Source organism: Cebus imitator, unplaced genomic scaffold (assembly GCF_001604975.1).
Source record: "Cebus imitator isolate Cc_AM_T3 unplaced genomic scaffold, Cebus_imitator-1.0 Scaffold252, whole genome shotgun sequence".
In the NCBI taxonomy this organism is placed as follows: domain Eukaryota; kingdom Metazoa; phylum Chordata; class Mammalia; order Primates; family Cebidae; genus Cebus; species Cebus imitator.
The window spans coordinates 1,184,810-1,199,466 of NW_016107567.1; the positions used below are offsets into that span (position 1 = coordinate 1,184,810).

The following is a 14,657-nucleotide window of genomic DNA, read 5'->3' on the forward strand; positions in this document are numbered from 1 at the left end:
AATAAAAATCATACTGTAAACAACATTAAACATGGACACACATCTTATTCTCAATATTTCAGTAATACCACCTGGGCTGTGACAATCTCATTATAGCTACTATATAAAAAATTATTAGTTTTATAGTATTAGCTTTAACATATTGTACTTTAAGTTGTACTCTTTTATATTTTGCTAAATTGACATAAACTTTCCACTAAGTGGCAAGTTGCCAGCTTACGGATGGACATGCATTCTACTCCTGTACATTTTCATTGCAGAGAAATCCTGTAGAAAACCTGCTAGAAAGGTCTCCCATCCTTTCCAGTGACATGTACTTTGGCAGATGAAGCAAGTGAATACTTGGGTAGTCAAGCAAAATTTAACATCTCTCTCTTCTAAAGTTACACTGAAAACATTTTCTAGACCTTTCTAAGTCTTTCTGACAATGCCCTCAGAGCTTATTCTTGTAGCATTTCTTCCTTTATAGTTCCCTGAGCCCTCATCTCTTTTTATCTCTTCCACCTGAAAATCACCTCTGACTTCCCCTTGTCTATCTACCAAGAAAATATTTCCAACATCTCTCTCTCTCTCTCTTCACCTTTCTTTCTTCCTCTCTCCTCTATATGCCTCATTTTGAAACATTTCTTCTTTCAAAAGACACCATATTTATTAACATTACATTTTTCACTCATCCTATCAGTGTTTCATGATTGCATATCAAAGCAAAGAATCCTTTAAGATTCTTAGCTATCCTTTAGGATTGCTTACGGCACTTACTACATTTCTCTTTCATTTGTTGATATTAAAAAAAAAATGTTTCATTATCCCTACTATATTCTGGGGACTTCCAGGTCTAGAGCTTCTATTCTGGGGATGGACAATAATAAAACACTTCTTTTCCAAGTCATCCCAACAAGCGGAACATAGGGACTTAAAGAAGCTGAGTTTCAGCGTACATGGAAATAGCATATTTCATTATGCAAATAGATTTCTTCTGGACTGACCTGCATCATAAAAGACCATCTGCTAATTATACCAGGGGGCAAGTCTACAAAGGCCAAATTACATTCTGTGTGTGGTGTCCTTGATTTGTTTCTGAGAACCAAACAATATTAAGGGTTACAGATGGTTTAATTATTGACAGTCACTCCGTTGCTTTCTCCCTGTGGGTGTCAGGGTGTGAGGCTCTGCTCGCCTCACAGCAATGACTCAGTTACCCTGGCGAAGGCTTCCAGGATCTCCCGAGGCTCAAAGGTGGGGTTCTTTTCTTAGTCTCTGAATATGCTCAATATAATGAGAAGTAAAATGAAACAAACTGGAGGACTCCAGTTTAATTGCTTCCTCCTTGTCCGCTGTTTGACTTTGTCTATGTTGAAGTAACTGCTTCCTGAAGCATATTCCTGGTGAGATTATTTTTCTTGTGTCTTATCCAAAGTTGTTTCATACTTTGTGTGTGTGTGTGTGTGTGTGTGTGTGTGTGTGTCTGTGCGTGTGTGACTTATCCACAGACCTGATTAAAATTCAATTATCAAGGGACAGTGCAACACAATGGGTTGCATCCTGAAGCAACAGCTGTGAGACCTGCATCCTCCTTCCAAATTTGGCCCTTATTGGTGGAATGGCCTTGAACAATCTTTTTGCTCAGTTCCCGTATGTCAAAAATAGGGTAAACACTATATATTTCACAGGAATATTATAACTAACGGTGCACATGAAAATCTTCATGAAAACTAAGAAACCATATGTGAAGGAAAAATGCAATTACTGTATCTTTTAGCCCTTATTTATTTAAAGCATCTATGTGCCAGTCCTCTTACAGCTATTTCTGAGTCTATTTTTTAGCACATTAAAACTTTGAATGTTAACAACAACTCTTTAAATAGGTACTGTTATCCTCACTTTACAGATAAAGAAACTGAGGCACACAGAGGTTAAGTACCTTGCTGAAGGTCACACATGCAGAGTGGTTTGACTATGGAACCTAGGCTTTTGATCATGACATTGTACTCCTTTGTGCAGAGTATCTTGGGCATAAGAGGCCCCCCAAAAGGAGAGATAGGTAGTTAATTAAGCATACTAAATTATATATAGTAAAAGATAATCATTTAAAAGTTTTTAATACAGTCCTTTGTCATATCCAGCATCCTTAGCCTATTAAAATAAGCCCGCCAACTTTCTAATTAACAGAGCCTAGACTGTAATTCTTATCTCATGTTTACTCTCAAAGTGACTGTTCAATGGCAGCATCTATGAGCTTTTGGTGGATGCTTTTGTAGGTGCCTTCAAAGTAGTCATTCTTGTAGGACAAACCAAAATTTCATGCAATATTCATGAATACTGATAATTTTTTAAATCTATTTATGTGGAGTATTACGTTTATAGACTTGCATATGTTGAACCAGCCTTGCATCCCCGATCTATATGATTAGAAAGTTATTTTATTTGGTATCTAAGAGTTAATCCATGTCTAATAAAATCTTTTTTTAAGTTACCAAATTTATTTGAAAACTTTTCCCATTCAGGCAAGAGCTTTCATCTCATTTCAATTTAAACACTGGAATTTATTTTCACCACCCCCTCCAAGAAAGTCTATTAGTTATTTTTTCTTCCATATTTTTGGTTGTGTTTGGTACATGTGGATATATATAAAATGGACCTATTGATTTCTAGGCAAATATCATTAATTATAGCCACTTAAGACTAGGGTGTCCTCACCTCTGCTCGGTTTTCACTGTTGGTGACCCACGCAACCTGTGATTTGACCTGGTCTATTTTAACCTTCTCAAGAACCTATTTCCAATGCCCTAAGTTGGAATTTTTTCTCTTGTTTTATTCCATAGACTAGATCTGAAGTATTGAACTTGTCAATTCAGGATTTTGCATTTTCATATCAATCAGTATATAAAATTGAAGGGCAGCTTACAGGACACAAAGTATATAGGTTCATTTTAGGACATTTGGATTTAGGAGCACCTGGTAGCATTAGACAGGGGAATGAGTAAAGAATTGGCTGGGTATAATCTCCAACTTTCTCTCTCCCCACAATTATACATGTTGAGATGAATAATTGATGTTTTCCTACATCATATGAAAAGTGTTACACAAAAGTAGCTTTGAGAGTTGACAAAAATAAGCTATGTGGAAAGGACTCCCTATTCAGTTGATGATGCTAGGATAGCTGGCTAGCCATTGCAGAAGAATGAAATAGGACCCCTACCTTTCACCATATAAAAAAATTAATTCAAGATGGAATAAAGGCTTAAATGTAAAATGTCAAGCTACAAGAATCCTAGAAAAAAATGTAGGAAGCACCATTCTGGACATCAACCTTGAGAAAGAATGTATGACTAAGTCCTCAAAAGCAATTGCAACAAAAACAAAAATTGACAAGCAGGGCCTATTTAAACTAAGGTGGTTTTGCATAACAAAATAAATATATCAACATAGTAAACAGGCAGCCTACAGAATAGGAGAAAATATTTGCAAACTCTGCATCTGATAAAAGTCTAATACTCAGAATCTATAAGGAATTTATAAAACTCAATAAGCAAAAAACAAACAATCTCATTAAAAAGTGGGCAACGGACATGAACAGACACTTCACAAAAGTTACCAACAAATGTATGAAAAAATGTTCAATATCACTGTTCATCAGAGAAATGAAAATTGAAACCACAATGAGATACCATTTCACATGAGTCAGAATGGCTGTTATTAAAACAACAAATTCCAGCAAGGCTATGGAGCAAAGGGAACACTTATACACTGTTAGTTGGAACACAAATTAGTTTGGCTGCTGTGGAAAGCAGTCTGGATATTTCTCAAAGAACTTAGAACAGAACTACCACTTGATCCAGTAATTCCATTATTGGGTATATACCTAAAAGAGAATAAATCATTCTCCCAAAAGACAGCTGCACTCATATGTTCACTGTAGCACTATTCATAACAGCAAAGATATGAAATCAGCCTAGGTGCCCAACAGTGGTGGATTGGATAAAGAAAACATGATACATATGCACCATGGAATACTATGCAGCAATAAAAAAGAACAAAGTCATGTCCTTTGCAGCAAAATGAATGCAGCTGGAGGCCATTATTCTAAACAAATTAATGTAGGACAGAAAACCAAATCCCACATGTTCTCAATTATAAGTGGGAGCTAAACATTCAGTATACACGGATATAAAGATGGCAACCAATAGACATTGGGAACTACTAGAGCAGAGAGGGAGGGAGGAGTCAAGGGTTGAGAAACCATTGGATACTACACTCACTACCTGGGTGAAGTGATCGGTGATACCCCAAACCTCGGCAACATGCAACATGCCCATGTAACAATCCTGCACATGCACCCCTGAATCTATAATAAAAGTTGAAATTATTTTTAATGTATTAGAAATAAAGTATTTTGGTCGGGCACAGTGGCTCCTACCTGTAATCCCAGCACTTTGGGAGGCTGAGGTAGGCAGATAATCTCAGGTCAGGAGTTTGAGGCCAGCCTGGCCAACACAGTGAAACCCTGTCTCTACTAAAAGTACAAAAATTAGCTGGGTATGGTGGTGGGTACCTGTAATCCCAGCTACTCAGGAGGTTGAGGAAGGAGAATCACTTGAAACCAGGAAGTGGAGGACGCAGTGAGCTGAGATTGTGCCACTGCATTCCAGCCTGGACAACAAGAGTGAAACTCCATCTCAAAAAAAAAAAAAGTCTTTTAATAGTAATGTAAAAGATGGTGTTGAACCCTTTTTCTTCAGAAACTGTGGAGCAGCCATGATGTTTAGGAGATCTGAAATCCCAGGCTTCATTGTTCCAGCTCTTTTATGCCTTGGTCCCACAATTTTCCCCTTAACATTACACGTCCAGCGCTGTGGACATTTTGAGACTGTCCTCATTTTTTTTCTTTTTATGAGCATCTCAAGATGGGACTCATTGAATGAGATGAAAGCCTCCTAATTTAACTTTGTCTCAGTTTGGGTAAATTTTTTCTCCCCTACTTTTTCCCCCATGAATTACTTCTTCCAATGATTTTGTTGGTAAAAGTTCTGCACAACGACAGCTGTTTCGCAACTTCAATTCTTGTTTGAATTCGAGAATTCAAACTACATAAAATGTTAACTGCCAGCTTCAGAAAAACAGGAGATGTTTTCAAACAGATATATGAAATTGTTCTGGGTGAAAGATGTTTGCTTTTGCCCAGTGCAGTAAGAATTTATCAAACATTTTACCTTTTGGGCCCCTTTGAAGATTATCCTGAGTCATGACCCTTCCATTTCTATTACAAGCACGTCCTCAAACATGTTATTTTTATAACATTAGGAGCATAATGGCAACTCCTCATGTTGTACTTATTGCAGTTGTATCCCATATATTCCTGTATATCTTTGTATACTATAAAAGCATAGTAAACCTTACATTATATAAAACCCCAATAACTCTGACACTAATGTATTATAACAATCATTTTCTGAAAATAATAAACTTTTTTTCCCTAAGAAAAGAACATTCTGTACATTATCCAGGGTGGGGCATGGGAAATGAATCTTGAGGTTAAGTTATCTCTGGTTCCCGGACATCTATAATTCCTTTCCTGACAAGTTCATTTGTAACATACAATACACATTGATAAGCTATCAGTCACATGGAAATTTGAAGGAAGAAAAAACTGTACCCATTGAATGAAAAATCATTTTCATTCTTTGAAATGAAAAAGATTCTTTTTCATTCTTTTCATACTTTGAACAAGACTTCAAAGTATATTTAAAGTATATTTTGGTTCTGCTCGCTGAATGTTACATTAAGAATAACTGATCCTTGGCAGAACAAGGTATCAAGCCCAGGTTTCCAGCAACTAAAATTAAATAAAATATCATTAAATTTAGCAAACAAATATTTGGAATCAACAAGGTATATATAACAAACTACATAGTTCAAAAAGTAACTTAGCTGTCTTGCTTTCATTATACAGAGGAAATTGCACCAAACTCCATTTCATTCCCCATCCAAGTGCCACTGAACCACTTGCCTAAGTAAGAAGCATGAGCATCACTACTAGCAACTGTGAATCCAGAATACTAATTAGTGCAATAAAATATATCTGCCATTTCCATTTTATCAAAAAATGAACAGCATCTAGTTTATGCTTTATAAATTCATACCCATTTCTCATCAGAATTTTAACTGAAGCAAAATACAGGAAATCGGAAAGATAAAACTACTCTCAAAGTCAAAATATTCATGTTCTTGATCAGAAATAGAAAAAGAACACAAAGTAGATGGGGCTTGGTGGTTCCAGAAATGGAAGCAAGTAGAACCTGCTGGCAGTTTGCGGTCCAGCAAGTGATAAAAACTGAAAGTGCCCTGCTGGAGATGAAACTGAGTAAGAACTCACAACCTGGAATGAGGTGCTTCAGTGGGGCTCACCCTGCTGTGATGGAAGCTCAGAACAGTGGTGCTCACCGTTTATGTGAACCAATGGTCAGAGCTATTATAAAACTGCATCACTAGGGAGACAAGAAGAAGTAGATAATGCCAATTAATGAGGCAAAGACTATATCATCCAATAGCTTGGCATCTGGATTGCACTATTCACAATATGAATGTGAGATAGACGCCCCCTAGCCACACTACGGAACATGACAGGCTTCCAGTCAAGGTGGATCTGGGAACTGGTATTCCAAAATTTATGAAGAATGCTAATTTAGGAACAGCAGCCATGAGATAAATTCAGTCTAGATAAAATATGAAAATATAATAGAGAAAAATGAAAATCAATTTGAAGTATATACGTTAAGGATTTTCAAAGAGATATAAAAAGTACAAGACAACTGGGGAAAAAAAGAAAATATAGCAAAAGAGAACAGAAAAAAATAGTGAAGTAAAAATATAACAAATACTACAGTAAGTGAAATGAAAAACTAAAACAGAAAACCTCTGAATTGGTTCTAGTAATAGAGACCACTAGTGAACATGAGAAAATCCTGAGGGATTCTGCCAGAATATTGCAGAGGGATAAAGAGACTAAATATATTTTTTAAAAGTGGTTAATGGAGATGGAAAGACTTTGAGAAGACTCAACACGTGCTAACTTGCTCTCTAAAAAAAAGAAAGAAAATAGAAGAAATAATGGAAAAATGATATTTAAAAAGCAAACAGTTAAGAATTTTTAGATTTGAAGAAAGATATAAACTCAGACCATGAACATCAAGTACCAAGAGTGTTAAATAAAAATAAGCCTGTGTTTAAATATACCATGGCAAAAAATAGAGGTTATCAAGGGTAAAGGGAAAAATCTCATAAAGTAATACAGACATCATATTCAAAGACACATGTGGATAAGGATGCAGAACAGGAAGAAGGTTTAATGCAGAACTTTGTCTTGTTAAAGATTCAGCAGGAGGCTGGGCACAGTGGCTCATGCCTGTAATCCTAGCACTTTGGGAGGCCGAGGCAGGCGAGTCACCTGAGGTCAGGGGTTATGAGACCAGCTTGGCCAACAGGGTGAAACCCCGTCTCTACTAAAAATACAAAAATAATCCTGTTGCGGTGGCATGCACCTATAGTCTCAGCTACTGTGGAGACTAAGGCTGGAGAATCACTTGAACCCAGGAAGCGGAGTGAGCTGAGATCGCCCCACTGGACTCCAGCCTGGGCAACAGAGTAAGACTCTATCTCAAAACCTTGCTAGGGACATATTCTCCCTCTTCCTCTCCCCTCCCCCTCCTTCTCCCTCTCCTTCTCCCTGTTTTTCTCTGTCAAAAAAAAAAAAAAAAAAATCAGCAGGAGATATAGAATAACTTCTAAGTTATAGAAAGTTAGAGTCAAATATTTATGTGATGATAAAATATAAATACAATGTATGGCTTCCAAACTAGTGGAGGGAATTAAAGGAGAAAAATATTATCAATTCAATAAAAAGCAATAAAGAAGAAAGAAAAAAATCAAATAAACCAACCAAATAAAGCAAATCAGACACAAAGAGAAAACAGAAAAAGTAGTAGGTAGAATTCCAAATAAATAAGCACAGTAAAAGTTGGTGGATTACATTTTCTGATTAAAAGGCAGATTATTGGATGAGACTATGAAGAAATAAATACACTTCTAAAATGAAATGACTCAAAAAGTTTCTTTTTTTTTAAAAAAAGGAAAGCAACATGTCACGTAAATACCAAGAAACAAAAGTTGAATTATTAGTATTAATGTTGGAGACAGAATCTAAGATATTTCTAACAATGGCATACCATTTGTCTACATCCAAGTATAGAGGCTGATTTAATGGTGTTTTCTTCACTGCCAATTCACAAGTACGGCTTTGAAATGAACAGTTAATTTTACAAGAAGTAAGGTTAAACTTTCTCTGTGTGTGTTTCAAGGAGGCTTCTGAAAAAGAAAGGAGCAAAGGACTCATGGCAAGCATATTTTAAGATACAACATTCAAAGCATTTTTAAATTTGATACAAAATGTGCTTCATCTGAGCATTGGTTAGCTTTCTTCTTTTGGTATCATCAAGCTCTTACAAATAATACTGAGTCAAGCTATCTATAATTGCATTGTGTTTTTGATTGATTTCAATGAAAGCTCTTGTTCTTCATGTATCCCTGTATCCATTCCCTGTGACAAGAGATGTCTGCAGTCTGACTAAAGAGGATTATGTATTCCCAACCTCTAGACTTCAGTTTCTGTCTTGTGACTTGACTTGCAGGGTAGTGTTACTGGGTGTCACATAACCAACAACATGAAAAGTGCTTGCATTCTCGAGCTAGATCTCAATCACCTTTGCCATCACCACGAGAAAAACATGCTTGGTTGGGGAGAAGAATTCAGCCATCCCAGCCACATAAAACCTACATCAACTAACCTCCAGCTGAAGCCCAGACAAAAGACCAAGCCCACTCAAGATCAACAGATCCATACAGCTGAGTCCATCAGTGAGCCCACAAATCTGTGAGATTAATTATGGCTGTGACAAGTCCCTGAGATTTGTGAGTAGCTGGTTATACAGCATTGTGGTGGCAATTGTTAACTGACACACACTGCACTATATTCAACACTCTTTTATTCTGCCAAACATTTTCACTGACAAGTGCTAGTTAGAGGCTTAGTATTTGGCTTCAACTATGACTTAATGGCCAACAGAATTTTTAAAAATTAAGAACTGAATCGCAGAACATAGAGTTTATAATAACTACATTAAAGAAAATGACACTTAAAATTTTCTCTTTCCATAGCATTTAACTCAAGAAGCTAGAAAAAGAACACCAAGTAAACCTCAAAAAAGTAGAAGAAAGGAAATTATAAAGGAAGAATAAAAATTAAAAAATAGAAAAAAAAAGAATTAAAATGTTAATGAAAACTAAAAGTTGATTGTTTGAATAAAGTGATAATATAAATACATATAGCATCACCGATTAAGAAAAAAGTTAATTAAAAACATAGAAATCAATGGAGGACTATAAATGCAGATATAGTAAAGAAAAATAAATAATTGTAATAAGGGGGTAAAAATAATTGGTCAGCCAAGCATTTATGAACTAATATTTTCTAACTTATTATCTTGACACATACATCCTCTCTAAGTAATCTTCCTTATGCACATAATTTCAATGACTATATATATTCTAAAAGTTCTAAAACATTTACTTCCAGAATATACTTCTAAGATTCAGCTATACAATTCTGATTTCTTATTGTACAACTAAAATTGGATGTAAAATGGGATCTCAAAACCAACATATTTTTTTCATTTCTAGTATAATTTCCCCTAATCATTTCTTGAATTTTCAATCTGGGTTTCAGCCTGGATTAATGAAATGACCGGCTGTCCATATACCAATAGATAAAACCTTAATTAACTCCTCTCACCTCTACTTCACCAATTTGGTAATTTGGTTCTTTGCATTCTCCAACTAGCTTTTACCAAAATAAATTCTCAATACTTAATAAACTATAGTGCACAAAATATGTACTGACAACATGAAAAGTTTTTTTGATGACAACCTATAATGTCTTTATGTTTTATTTAGTGTGGATTTAATAGAGTTTTTGTTCTCTAAAAAAACATCATTTTGCTTTCAAAGAGGTGAATGGTATATTAAAAACTAAACAAAACTAAATCTATGCCTTACTAACTTAATGTTAAATATTTGCAATTATCCCTTTATAGATTATTCATAATGCTAAATATTCCTTCCATGTTCCCAAGATAAGGCAATTGAAAAATATATTAAGCCACTTTAAACAAATTTAAAGGAGCAGTGCATTTAGGTGGGAAAAAAATCCTGTTGTTAATTTATTAACACATTTTTCCATTTAAAGTCAGTGAATATTATATCCTAGATATTGACTTAATGGGGATTACATCTTAGTTCTATGAGACACACAACTATACAAATACATGTATACTACGTTTGATGGAGACAGTGCAATGAAGGAAAATGAAGCAGGGTAAGAAAGAAAGAGTTTTGGAAGAAGTAGTATATGTAGGGCGGTTTAGGAGACCTTTCTGATCAAGGGATATTTTAAGCAAAGGCTTGAAGAAAACGAGGCAGCCAGCCATCTGAATAACTGAAGGAAAAGTAACCCAGTCCTGAGGGTAGCAACTGCACAGGCCTTGAGTGCTTGGCATGTTTGAGGAAAAGGAAAGCAGTCAATGTGAGGGGGACGGAGATGGAAAATGATGTTGGGCAGATAACAGGTGACAGGGGGACTGAAACAGCTGAATCAGTCATGAAAGACCCAACAGACCATGGTTGGAGCATTGCCTTTTTTACTGAGTTAGATGGAAATCTATTAATAATCCAGATACAATTATTTAGGGCATACTATAGTGAATTATCAGAAAGAAACCAGATCATGAGATATCTGAACACTCTTAGGTATGTATTTGGTATTTTAGATGTAAATTTACAAGTATGCTTATAGACTGTGAAAACTAGAAAAAAAAAGTCCTTCTGCAACACAAATGTAGCTTTCTTAGCAACAAACCAGTACTTTCCTTCCAATTATCACAAGACAGTGTTGAACAAAGGCTTTGATTTAGAGTAATCAGCCTATTAAATCCACCAAATATTTCTTTCCTGAAAGGAACACAGTGAGAAATGACAAAGATGAAAGATGAATGACAAACATGAATATTATATTTATGAAAAGAAAATTTGAGCAACATAGTGTGTCTGTATATTATCTCCTGTCAGGCAAGCTCATATAACTTTTACCCACACAGCTGGCTGTAGTGATCTGCATGATTATATAATAAGGCTTAGGCTAACCAGACAGCAAATAAGCTGAATTACTCACAACATAGCCCCAGAGAAATAATGAGAAGACTTGCATTCAAATGGTATCATCACGTGGTAATCATACTTTTTAATTAAAAATATTAAATATTTCTCAATATATTTCTCAGACCATTCAAATGCTGATGGATCCAGTTCAAAACCAGGTATTTGGACACTCTAAAGTATTTCTAAAGTTTATTTGTTTCTCATAAATCACTCTTTTACCTACTCTATTTCAATAGCCCCTTTGTCCATCCCCTATCCTATGCACTACAGTAGAATGTACTCAGGCAGTGACATGCAGAAGTTAAGAGAAGGGGTTTAGGTTAAATGGCACTAGTTTAAAACTCTCAACACACCATCACTTAATAGATGCATGATGTTGGACGCATTCCTTAACTCTTTTATTTGCCAAATGTGAGTAATAGCAGTATTTCATTCACAGTGTGTTTTTAAAGATTAACTACAATAATACATATAAGCAAGCATTCAACTGATGAGGATGAATCATGATGATTGCCAAAACAATTTTTAAAATAAAAATTCAGTCCAGCCCTCTTTTGTTTAAAAAAATCTTTCGATGGCTTTCTATCACCAAAAGACAAATAACAAATCTCACGGCATGTAGGGTCCCTTGTGATTGATAGGCATCTTCCCTTTGAGCCCTACCCCTCACTGTTCTCCCTATTAATCATATGTCAGCAATACTGAATTATTATACTTGTACCCCATAACTCCATACATATTACCTTTGTACATGCCATTCATTTTATTTGGAATTCCCTCTCTCCTCTCTGCCTCTCCTACATGGCAAAACTAACATTACAAATTAACATAACTTAAACATACTTTCTTATTGAAGAGAGTTCCCTGAATTATTGGATTCTCTCCCTCTCTCTCTGGAGGACTCTGTGTTTCTGATATTTACATTCTCATTGCCTGGTAGACTGCCCAACATATACTACACTCCTAATTAATGTCTATGGAATGAATTTAGGCTTCAGATATCAGTGAATTTTTTTTCCTAAAGAGAAATTTCTCTTATGAACAGCTATTAGATCTTAGAACAATTTAAAAGATGTGTTGAGTTTCATTAACACCTCTGCTATCTAAAGTGATAGAAATGATAAAACAATAACAACACAGATATTTCTTCTAAGAATGTTGACAAATAATTTGCGTAATAGGCAGGTTTAAACACTGACTAATGCTTAAGCCAAGTTGGTTAAAAATTCTTGAACATTGCTATTGTTTTGATGAGAATCATAAATATAAAGCCTAAGTTGATTAAATGACAGAATAATAGACACAATGAAATTATATCGCTATTCTACTATTTTTTAAATATTAGTTTTATTAAAGAATAAGCTTGATATATTGTTCTGTAGAAAGCACCAATTTATAGTCTCCAGAGATACTATAAAACTAAAAGCATAAATCTTTAAAAATAGAATTTTTTTCTCTGTACAGAATAGTGGGATTCAGCAGTCATCTGCTTTTCATTTTGTTTAAGAAATTATAAAAGATCTTAAAAAATAAATTTCATTTTAACTGTTTTGCTTGTAAATTTTAAAGTTTCCTAAAAGAATGCATATTTGGAATAATAGTTCTTTAAAATTTTCAATATGCCAGCTTGATCTAGTCACATTAAAACTTTGGGCATATGATGATTGCAATTTTTAGATCCCTTAACTGTGCAAAGGCTAAATAACAGGGTTCAATGGAAAAATAATATCTATTGTTTAAGGTATGTAATGCAAAAATATTAAGAATTTTTTTGACCACACATAGGACAGGACAGTGGAATTCTTGATCCTCAAAGCGTAGAAAATCATCCCACTATAAATGTCATCGCATGGAAAGACAATACACAATCTCTTTGTCTCCATGGCCTGCCTGAAAATGAGTTTACCCAGCCAAGGCTGTAGTTATAGAGCAATTAACTTTCCTTTCTTCAGGCCACTTTAAGTTTGAGAGGTGGGCTACTGATATGGGAGGCAGCTAGCAGCACTGGCAGCTCCCTTTGCCTTCTTTATATCTTAGGAAAAGTGAAGCGAGTGGTGTCTTGGGAGAGTGAACTCAATCCCAACCCCAACCCTGACACTTCCTCTGCACCTGCAATGCACATTGCTTTGTGTAAAATAAGGTAATGGGGAACTGGGATTCACTAAAACAGGAATTGCACCTTCTAGTCAATGAAAATGAACACATCCTATTCAATGTATTTAGACATAGAGCTGTATGAAGATGCTTGTTGTTTAACCAGGCAAACAGGAAACTATGGAACTAAGTGTTCTTACAAGTTCTGGTTAAGGCCTCCTCCCCATTTGAGACATGCCAATTGTGTTGTGCCTGTGTTGACACTTCTGTTCTCTATTTGATATATATATATATATATACATATATATACACACACACACACACACACACACACACACACACACACACACACACATATATATATATATATATATATATATATATATATATGGGTCTTAAATTTGAGTTAATTGTAGCCAGGTTAATGATATTAGCCATACATATGTACATATAGACATTATAATGGGAGGACAAAAGCAAGATCTTTGATGTTTGTAAATGATAATAGACCATAAATAGGCTATGTTTATTGAATGGGAAGCCAACAACCACCACCAATTACACATAAACATCTGCCCAAGTACACAGTTCACAGAACAAAATCTATTCATAGTCCTCAAATAAACGAGATTTCCTCCTAAAGAATTTTGTCAACATTTCTTGGCATTCACATAGGGCACCAATGAAATTCTCTATGTGGTCAACCTGCCTTCTGAATGTTCCCCTCACTTTCCTTATCTGAGGGAAACCTGGCTGTCCTCTAAAATTCTTTCCCCTGGCAGCTGTCTCAAAATGAGCAGTTTTTTCCCTCCCGCAATCATCTCATCTTTAGATCTGGTGACAAGGATAAGTTATTACTGATAATTACCATTTCCAATTGCTTATCTTCCTTACTCCCTAAGAAAGCCTAATTTTTGAAGCTCTTTCTCTCCTATTATAAGATTTGCCACTGTGCATTTACCTGGGCTATTCTTATCATTTGTTAAAAGTTTCTTTTAGCAGAGTACTGTCACTCTATCCTATGTGATTGTTATTGTTCTTAGCAATTTCACTGTCTACGTGGACTGTCCTTCCAACATCCTGTCCTCTCAGTTCCTTGACTTCTCTGTTCCGATGATCTTGCCCTCTATCCCACACTAGCTACCCACTCCTATGCTAATATTGTAAATATTGATCTTTCCAATAACTGTCCCCTCTATTATCTCAGGTGCAATCATCTTACTTTTTGACCAATAGTAATACTTCCTATTTTTCTAGCTCACTATCTCTAACACTCAACTTCCAATAATTCTTTGGTT

At 35.3% G+C, this 14,657-nt stretch overlaps 1 long non-coding RNA gene across 1 annotated transcript in view; it reads left to right on the top strand.

The window, feature by feature from the left end:
• Positions 1 to 1,135: 1,135 nt before the first annotated feature.
• Positions 1,136 to 14,657, top strand: part of LOC108282810 — a 61,150-nt gene continuing 47,628 nt past the window's right edge. The window contains exons 1-2 of the long non-coding RNA XR_005195521.1: positions 1,136 to 1,236; positions 1,889 to 2,041. This is a non-coding gene — a long non-coding RNA (uncharacterized LOC108282810). The remainder of the gene's footprint in view (positions 1,237 to 1,888; positions 2,042 to 14,657) is intronic.